Source organism: Pezoporus wallicus, unplaced genomic scaffold (genome assembly GCF_028554395.1).
Source record: "Pezoporus wallicus isolate ANWC-B61680 ecotype Strahan unplaced genomic scaffold, APGP_CSIRO_Pwel_v1 scaffold_6446, whole genome shotgun sequence".
Taxonomy (NCBI): Eukaryota; Metazoa; Chordata; class Aves; order Psittaciformes; family Psittacidae; genus Pezoporus; species Pezoporus wallicus.
In genome coordinates, this window is record NW_026636264.1 from 7,190,721 (window position 1) to 7,201,202 (window position 10,482).

Here is a 10,482-nt window from a genome sequence, read left to right on the forward strand (position 1 = left end):
CTTAAAGGAGATTTTAACAGATGCTAATGGTGCTATAAAGAAGCTACTGCAATCCAAAGTAATGTGCAATTTCTTTTCTTCAGTAAAATGGCTAAGTTTAGCAGCAAGCAAAAAGGAGTATTGAAAATGCTGCAATAATCGGAGTGAATTCGCAGACAATTCTGTAAATACTTACTGGAGGCAAGGAGACATTGGTTTCTCTGGAAATAAGAGATACAATCTAGGAGGTAATAGGAATGATAATTACTGTATAATTGTGCTGTGATCAGAACTTTAATTTCTATTTTTCTCCATCAGCTAGGAGAGTGCCTGAATCCAGCAGCACTTGTTCAGCAAAACCTGGCATCACAGAGCAGCCAGGAATGAACCTCAAAAGAATCCACATTAAATATCTATTTAAGTGGACTAAGACAGAAGATGTATTCTGTGAGAGTAAAACACAGCAACATCCTAGTTCCATATATTGGCTAAGCTACTTTTTAATGTACTAGCTGTTAATCTTTTGATTCAGGTGGCTCTTTTATGTGCCAGCTGCTGCAATTAAAAACATAATTACTAATGAAATGGTGAAAAAAGATTAGCGAATGCCCGAGTGGTAGCTGTTCAGGCTGGGAGGCTGTTTTCTAAGCTGATTTCAGACCAGTCAAAGCTTGTAGACAACTTTGAAGCGAGAGTGAAACAAAGTGACCAAAGAAGAGGATAAACTGCACTTACAAAACCTAAATGGGACCAATATTATAGGACTTTTGCAAGTTATATGAGAGGTGATGGCTGGGAAACTACAATATTGAAGCCAGTATCAGATTTGTTTCTGATCTTTGGAAACCAAAACATACACTGCAAGAAGTAATTGGGTGAGAATTAATCATCCATTGCTGCAATAAACAGGAAAAATTCAACTCCCACTTGACATCACTGCACATGAAATGGGCTATAATTGCAATGACTAATATTTCTAGCACTATTGTGCTGGATCCATGCTTTTTGAAGAGATACTTCAAGGACTCCTGGTGTGAACAAGTAAACCTCATTTTGGACAATATACAGGTACCCATGCTGGATGTTGGTATGAGCAATGGTCTTAATATTCCTAAAACCTTATTGTGCCACTAATTTGTTTCTTAGACTATTTCTTGAGTGGTTTGGAATGAAATTATAGGAAAACCTGGTCATCACTGCCGACTGAAAAAGCAGGTATGTTTTAAGTTAGAGAGTTTCAAGGGAGAACTGCTGCTCAAGCTGACTTGAAGAAGAATGTGTTTAACCTTGAAAGTCATGGTTCATTATGTTGTGTAAAACCTTGCCTTCAGCACCTTGACTGGAAGCAAAATAGGACAGGTTTAGATTTAAAAGTGTCACTGCTAACATGCCTACTTGTGCTTACCAGCAAAAGGGGAAAAGGAAAACTTAAATAAAATTTTGATACAAAATGAGCTAGTTTTCCTTACTTACAAATCCAAAAAACTGCCTTAACAAGTATCTTTATTGAAATGAAAAAGAGGTCTAAAGAAGTGAGCAAATGAAGTAACTCTGATCTTGTAGCATAACTTCTACTATTGGCTGTTGCTGGGGTCACCTCCTGTTCCACACTGCCTCTTTCTCCTTGATCTTTTAACCATCCTCATTCATCACAGCTGCGCTGCTAACAAACCTGCTCCTTAACGCCACCAACAAAGCACAGCTCTCCACTGGAAGAATTTTGAATTCCTTCTTCCATTTCTGTTCTGAAAGGCCCTGCAGTGACTGTTACTGATGCTGTTTTCTGGTGTCTTTGCCCTAATGCAATGCCCAGCAAGGAAACATTACACTGAGCTCTTACACTGCTGTAACCAGTCCTGCTCTGCAGTCCAGCTGAGCCGTCTTCATTACAAGCGCTGCATGTGCAAAATTCATGGGCTTTAGGCCTCTCCATCAATTCTTTTCATTTCTCTTCCCTTTTTCACACAGCAACAGAGTTCACTTCCTCCTGAGGGTTCCTCTGACATCTGGGCTCATTATTGGGGTGGGGTATGTAGGGTCTTGTCACTGCTTTCGGTCCCAGCCATCAAACTTCTGTAAGTACAGGTCCTAGGGGGACTGTACTGATGGACTCCCTGGCCTGCTGCTATTTCCTCTCTTCTAGTCTATAAGTAGGCAGATGATAACCAGGTCCACAAACAATACTAAACAAGTGTCACGTAACACATGCCTGTACTGAAAATCAGATGTAGCTACACATACGTGTCTGTAACTGTCAAAAGGATAAGAGCAATAGCTTCCATTAAAGTTGTGTTTTCTTTTTCTTGGAAATGTTCACCTGTTGGTTTGAGTATTTTAGATAGTCTTAAGATAGCCATATTGGCCTAGATCGTTATTGGTCACAGAGGTAGAGCATGTTTACAGACTAAGAGAAAGCGCACAGGATATGAGAAAAGGAACCAAAAAAGGAGCATTTTGTGCTTAGAGGTTTTTTTACACAAAGTTTCTAAGATTGTCAGTCATTTTCAAAAGTCAATAGCAAACTATTTCATGTTTGTCTATGAATTATGTGAGTACATTAAAGGAAAAATGGCCTTACACAGTAAATATCCACTCTCCATCTATCTATGACCTCCAGGAAAATGTCTATGCTGACTGCTGAAACGTTTATGCTATGATTAAAGGATGGTGACTTATGCCATGTGGGGAAAATGTTTGGACCACTTCATACAGGCACTATGGCTGACACTTTGCACATTAGTAAAACCATTAGTAATGAACAAATTGTTAATTTAAGAAGGTTCTTGTAGCAGTAAAAAAACAGACAACCAGAGGAAAAAAATCAAAACCGAGATAAATCATGTTAGGTCGTAAGGCTTTCTCACACGGAAAAAAATACATATTAAAAAAAAAACCAAACAAAAAACCCCAAACACCAAAACCCCAACCCCCCTCAAAAACTCCCACAAAAAAAACACAAAAAAACCCTCAAGACCACAAAAACAAGCAAACAAACAAAAAACACAGGAAGAGCTATAATCTAAATAAATGAAATACAGTTTCTTCATTTCAGCCAGAGAAAAATACGGTATTACTTCTCTAAATGTATTTTGACTTTACCCCCGGCATAACTTGTTATAGTGGGGCTAACTGAAGCAAAACCAGTCTACTAAGCTGAACTAAGAGAACACCACCTTAAGTAATGAGGTGCTGGACTGCTGTTCCATAAGGCATTATTGTTTCATTGAAGTGTTAGATGGACTTCTGTCCATCTAGAGCAGTGGATACCACTGGGGCCTAGAACTTTATTTTCACAACACAGTTTTTTAAAAGTACTCACTGATTTTTCTGGTTTATTTTGGATTAAAGTCTACAAATCAAATATTCTGTAAATAATGGAGGAAGAAGGAAAGGAACTAATATTGTTGATAGTGAATCGTTTCATTAACACTAATCTTAGATGTGCATCACCTGCTCTAGTATGAGTAAAATACCCAAAGGGATCTAAAATGTGATATTTAATCTCTGTCACTATGTTGTGTAATAAATATGAAAAACATATTTTTATGAGACTTCACTGTGGATTGTCTTGTGGCAAATAATGACACAAACTGGCAGTGTGATGCCTCAACATAGAGGTACTTTTTTGCAAACAGATGGCTGTTTGGGGAGAAAGGCTTGCATACTAAATAGGGGATGCAAAGGAATGATGCATCATCAACTGCATCCTCATCAAGGGATCAAAATTAGGAGTCTGATGAATAGTCATGGGTGAGTAGCAAACACCTTTGCAGAGACTAATCAGAACACTATTGTCAAATGGTTAGATAGTTCAACTCTGTTACTAACTGAGACATAATCACTGGTAGGTAACGTTCAACTCTTGTAACTGCACCAGCTCTAAAGAAATGGTACCAGGATGATACTGTGCGTTATTTCACAGCATATGCAACCCGGTAAGGCTTTTAAGCAGTTCTGCCTGTACTTTATGGAATCAACAGCTTGGAATTTATTTATTTTTTTTGCAACATAATATCTTGAGATATATTCAGATAAATTATTTTACATGGAAATGAGTCATGCTCCTGCAGTGAAATGCCTGTCTAAAATTGCTCAATAAGAAATAATGGGGAGTCAGTTTTATGGTGATGAAAACAACACCCTGGGAGAAAGACTGGTGAGGGTAAAAGCTTTGCTAGCTTTGACATTTGTGAGATGTGGAGAAGATTTACTCACACATCACTCTGAATCTGCAGTCAGTGGGTTGCAGCATGAAAGCAAGGAGTATGAAGGTAGCCACGCTTCTGTTGGATTTTTAACAGCTCTCAGTCACCAGGGCAGTGTTAAATAGTTAGATTTTTTTTTTATGCCAACAGGAGGGGCAGATGTGAAGACTCACACTAGAAAGTAGAATTAACCCTCCAGAGTCATTAGGATGTGCCAAGAAAATTAAGACACCCCTATTCCCCCCCTTCAGACCGAAACTGATGCAGTATGAAGAGGGCTCTGTCGCTCTCTGTAGGTATGGCAGACAACATGAAACAGAAGAAAAATGATGTATGGTTTAAAGAGCTTGGAGCCAGCATCTATTTGCTATGTGTAGCTCCAGAACTAGTTTGACATTTTGTCGGGTGGGGAGGCAAGATTGGAAAGGAGAGAAGGTAATATCAGCAATGGATTATATTATTTGGCTGGGTTTTGCAAATGACATCGGTGTGCACAGCATGGACTGGGAGATTGAAGCGGTGCCCTTAATTCAAAAGAATTAGGCCTAGAGGCAAAAGGTTATGCTGCAGCAGAAGCCAAGCTAGCAGCCTGAAAGCACACAGAGCATTTGCGAACTTTGTGTTGGGTAAAGAAAGGTGAACAGGCAAAAGTTATGGCATAAACAATGATATTAGCACTTCAAAGAAGATAAACAACTAAAAGCTGGGCTGCATAGCATTGATCTTACAATAGAGAATGTGATTATGCAGGTAAATACCAGCTGAGAAAGAATCTATTCTGTAACAATGCTGGGAAAAAAAGGTAAGTTAGATATAGGTGAAGCTCTTAGATTCATCTAAAGTTCAGCCACTGGCAGGGCATTAAAAGATACTGAGAAAGATATTGAGGACAGTCCAGTAGACAACACGAAGCTGTACAGACTAAGGCTGGAAAGCTCAATAACCCAAGGTAAAATCTTTAGGAATGCTACCATTGCCTTAGAGCAACCTTTGAGGATGGGATTCAGGCTGCAGTTAAAATACCTCACTTAAGAAATCTGTAAATGTTTGCTTATGCAGAAGTTGTCTAAGCTCCTATTAGAGTCAACAGAGATTTGGAATTGAAGTTGGTTAGTCATATATAAGCATCTAGCATTCTCCAGAGAGACATGGATTACTTACAAGTCATGTTTCATAGCTGCAAACCCCATGTGAATGCCTCCACTACCCAGAGATATAAATTGGGCAGGATATGTTTGCCTATTCATGAATTAATGCCATTGTAGGCAAAATGGCTTATTTTGATGAGCCTCTGGCAGCTGCACCAGCAAGGTGTGGATTTCTAGTGGGTTCTGCATCAATTTGACAGTCCTTTGTGGAGGATTTTTGATATTGCTTGAACACCTCAGTTGGCATTAGGTACCTGTGGCTAGGAAAATTATTTCTGCTTCTAGCATCTGGTCATGGTATTGTTGAAAGACCTTTGGACAAAATATGGGTTCTGATTTCCCTACTAACTCAGAAAAAATCCAGGAATTTTGCATGACATAATAAAACATTTTGTCTCTGAATGTCAGCCAGTACTGGTATTCTGTTGAAAAGTTACAGGACAGAGACTTTCAATACTCTGGGAGGAAAGCCTGTGTTTTAGTCTCACCTCAGGTAAACAAATGTGTTAAAGAGGTTGTCAAATGTCTTTATCTCAGGAGTTGGATAGTTGGAGATAAACAGGCTGGGGAGAAAACTTGTAGGAATGACATCTCACCCCCCAAAATATATTAAACCAAACCAAACCAAAACCCCACCACAACACAAAACTAGATTACTATTCACCCTTCCTGGCATAGCTGTACCAAAACACACACCAGCTGGACAGAGCCCTGTCTGTAAAGGAATGTGCTAGCCATGTCACTCATCTCTCTCCACTTCATGTTGTCTCTGTGTTTCTCTTTACCCTAATCCCTAAATACACACGTATTGTCTGCTGGAGAGAGGCAGGAGGGAGGCAGTGCAGAGGAGGACAGTGGTGACTGTGAAAGTGTATCCCCAGTGTGGGGTTTGCCCTGGCTGCCCCTGAGCCCCTTCCATCAGCCCAGCAGAGCCTGTACACTGAGTGGCATGGAGGCAATGACTGTATCTTTCATCGGCGTTGTGGCTCTATCCTCCTCAGCAAAGGGAGCGGGCTGATGCTGCTGCGCGTCATGCAAAATCCTGTTAATGCCCACTGGAGGATTTCTTCTGCATCATGAATGTGCTCTTGCTGGAGTCATGGCAGTACCTTAAGTGCTACTCGCCTGATGCATGCAGTTCCATCAAGATTAAGTAATGAGGCAAGAGAAGCTTAGCATATTAAAAAAAATGACTTCATGTGTGCCAAAAGCAATTTGCATTGCCTGGGTAGCAAACCTGCAGCTTAGTTCAATGAAAAATCCAGCTGTTACAAATTACCACCTTAGAGCATTCTGCACAGTGAAGCAGTGACATTTATTCTTTATTAAACTAAATTATTTTAATAAAGAACTGATACTGGCTTGTCAGACTACAGATACAACTTGAATTATAATTTATAAAGTACTAATAAAGTAATTCTGTTTTAATGTAGCATCTATGAAACAGTATCAATGAAAGTCCTAGAAAAGAGGTGGTCTCTAAAAATAAATCCCAACAAAACAACAAAATAAGAAGTTACTGTCTTGGTCCACAAAAAATGCTTGAACACAGACACACACCTCACTAGTGCAGGTGATTACACAGGGGACAAGGCACTGGGAATAGAGATGCAACGAGAATCCTGTAGAACTTAATTCAACAGTTTAAAATACTATAAATATTTCCAGTCCAAGAAACTTCAGTTTCAGCCAGGCTATCTGGGCTTGGCGTTCTTACCTATGTTGGCTTAAAATAGATTAGCTTCATCTCAAAGTCAGATCCCAGAGATGTGAGTTCCCACTGAGCAAATCATATGTGTTTTCATTCCCAGAGATGAAGATTATCCACACTTTTGTGTTACAGGAACAGTACTTGTGGACAAATTTAATTCAAGTGGTTCAATGGAGGGAGAATCAGTTTATTTTTTTTTCATGTTCTCATCTCTGTAAGGCAACTGCATTTCAGATCTAAACTTACTTAGTTTTTTTCTGCTCTCAAAATACCAGTCAGACCTTTGCCAGTAGGAACTGGCAGAATGAACAAGCCCAGCTGTACATTTGGCCTTTCTAGTCCAATACTGGATTTTTAATTGCTTGGGCCATAGGGGAGAGATTTTTACCTTCTATGTATTTCCTACTAACTTTCAGGGGGTTTTAAGGTGCCACTTGCCATCTGTCTAAGGTCAGTAATAGCCAGAGTGCTCTAGCAGTGACACTATATCCTACCTTTCTATTTAACTTCTGTAAAGGAGACACTATGGATGCAGACAGCTTTAAATGCTACTAAAGACTTATATCTTCTGACATAAGCTCACCATGATTCATGAAAATAGCCTTATTTTCTTGGTCTGGCAATCCAAAGGTTTATTTTATTTGTAGAACTAATCTGCCTGTGTTTTCACTCTGGATAGACTTGGAATGAGAACACTGCAGCTTTATGCTATGGCAGTAGAAAATTCGTCTTGCATTATACAAGGAATTAATTGACAAGTGTATAATTGTCAGTTATGCAATTATTCCATTCTCTAGTTCTCTACCTATAATTGACAGTATCTCTATTGATGATAATTGATTAAAAGACAAGTAGTACAATGGCATACCTAGTATCTTCTTAAACCCTATTCTGAGATAACTTTTTATTAGTAGGTAGCAGTGAAGGGTCCTGGGTGAATTTCAGGCTGGTAGCAAAATTCTCTGTGCTTCAATGACTGTCAGAACACTCATTTTCCTCTGTATTTCTTTATTTACCTATAGCTGTGCTATCAAGTTATTCTCGTATCCAATTTCAAAAAGGAGAGAGTTCATATTCCTGGTAAAAGGTATGGTAGGCAAAAGCCTGGAGAGATTAAAATTTGCTGTTTACTGATACAAGGAGACGCTGTCAGAACAGAAATCAAAGTGAAGTTTCCCATGTCTATACTTCATGCCACAAACATGACTTTTTCCATATTTTTCTCATGGTGCAATAAATTGGAGAAAAATGGTCACTTGAAATTAAAATTGAGGTCAGAATTTTTAAACAGTTGACATTATTTCCTTATATGTTTTTGTATTTCTCCTGATTTAAGTCCACATCTTCTGTGTCCAAAGAGGTTTTAGATGGAACTTGCAGTCCTGTTTGCTCTTTTTTTTTTCAGCTGTAAGAGGATGAGCAGTAATTCTTTTGTTGTGAAATCTGTATATTGACCTCTTGTACTTTATAATTTATTATAAGCTTCACTATGGCTATTCTTTGAATTAAAGCACCTTTTCTATACCATGATATGTTGTTTTTTTTTCAGCACTGGGGCAGCACATGAATCTGATATGTCACTTCACTTTGAGTTTCTTGAGAGGAAATCTGGATATTTTCAATGCTCTTCAGACGGTTGAAATGAATGTCTGTTAATGAACCTTGGTAATTCAGTCTGTAAGCTAGTCTTGGTTACAGTTTGCTATAAATAATGACCAAGATGGGAGTGAACTAGATTTGTCAGTTTTAGTGCACTTAGGTAGATATGAAATACAGTTATAAAAATATGTACTTTACAAGCCTATAAAGAGCTCTCATAAGTTGGAAGGTTTATTATGATAAAGCAACAAATCTCAATACCATCACATACATATTTACACAAGCAAATATTTTGCGACAGATTTCTGCAGGTCTCAATGACCATCTGGTTTTAAATAATTTTAAATAGTTGCAAAAAAATTTATAATATGATGAACTTCGTGTTATGGCACAGAGAATGAGGGCATCTGGCAGCACCCCCTGCCTCAAAATTGTGTGAAAGTAGTTCTAAGAAAAAGTATTGTAATTGAGGATTCTTAGCTATGCCTCTAATCTTGTGCTTGCTACACCAAAAAACCCTGAAGCACCTTTTTTTGTCACTTGAAATAACATAGATGCTTTACATGGAATATGAGAAGTTTATGCATGAGGACAAACCTGTTAACAAATGAAAATTAAGAAATGTACCAGAATCAGTTGTTCCAACCAAATTTCCCAAGCAGTGTCAAAAGCCACATTATTAGCAAGTGTTCTCCTACTATATAGCGTAAACCTTTCCAGCTTGTCTAACAGGAACATTTCAAGCCTGTTACTACTGGAATCATTTGGAATGGACATGAAAAGCCATTTTTCTTTCCCATTTCATAAACCATTTTTCTTCTCTGAACTATCCCTTGTATTCAGTGGTTTTCCTTAAAAGGCCGTTTCCAAAACTAGGCACAGTACTAGAGCAAAGGTTTTACCAGTGGGATGCAGACTGTAAGGACTGCTTCATGTGTCTTGATGGCCATATTCTGGTACATGCACTTTTTTTTTTAAGATTAAGATGCTCATAACTGCTTTCCAGCTTGTGATCTCCCATGACTTCTTGAGTTTCTAACAAAATATTTCTAATTGTTTCCCTAGGCATTTGTAAAATTGATTATCCTTAAACCTTGTGCATAGCCCTGTTGAAATCTGTCCTTGTTTTCCAGAGCCCTCCACAGTAGCTCATTTTGTATTGAAATTCTCTCTCCAAGGCATCCTTTTTTTCTCAGCCTCTTGTTATCTGCAAATTTAATAGTATGTACTTTCTGTTCAGTCACCCAAGAGCTAAATGAGATTATTAAACAGTACTGGATACAGGACATATTCTTACTGAATAGTACATCCTTGCATTTTCATCATCAGCAACAGATAACTACTATCTGAATGAAATTTTCTAACTAATGTCTATGTACAGCCCATGGTAGTTTTAACATGTTTCAGAAAATGGAATCTTAATTCTTGTTTTGTTTATGATATTCAATGTGATATTTGACAAGTATGTCAAGGGCTCCTATCAAAACAATTGCTTCTCCCTGTTATACAGTCATGGGGAAGGCCATGCTAGTTTCAGAGTGTTTGTTCATAAGAAGTCTGTGTTTATACGTCCTCACTTAGGTCGTTGTTCAATTATTTTTAGCAGAATTTTTATGATAAATGTTTATGATAATGTTTATAAACCCTTCACTCTTCCTTTTTAAGGACAGGCATTGTGTTTGCCCTCTTTATCTTCCACAACATCTCAAATAGAGCAAGCACTTCTCTGAGGTGGCTTTAGTCAGTTCTAAGTATCCTAGACTAGCATTTATCAAGAGTACTCTTCCTCTGCTCCATTCAGTCTAAGGTGTAATTACAGACTGAAAAATGAATGTGTGAA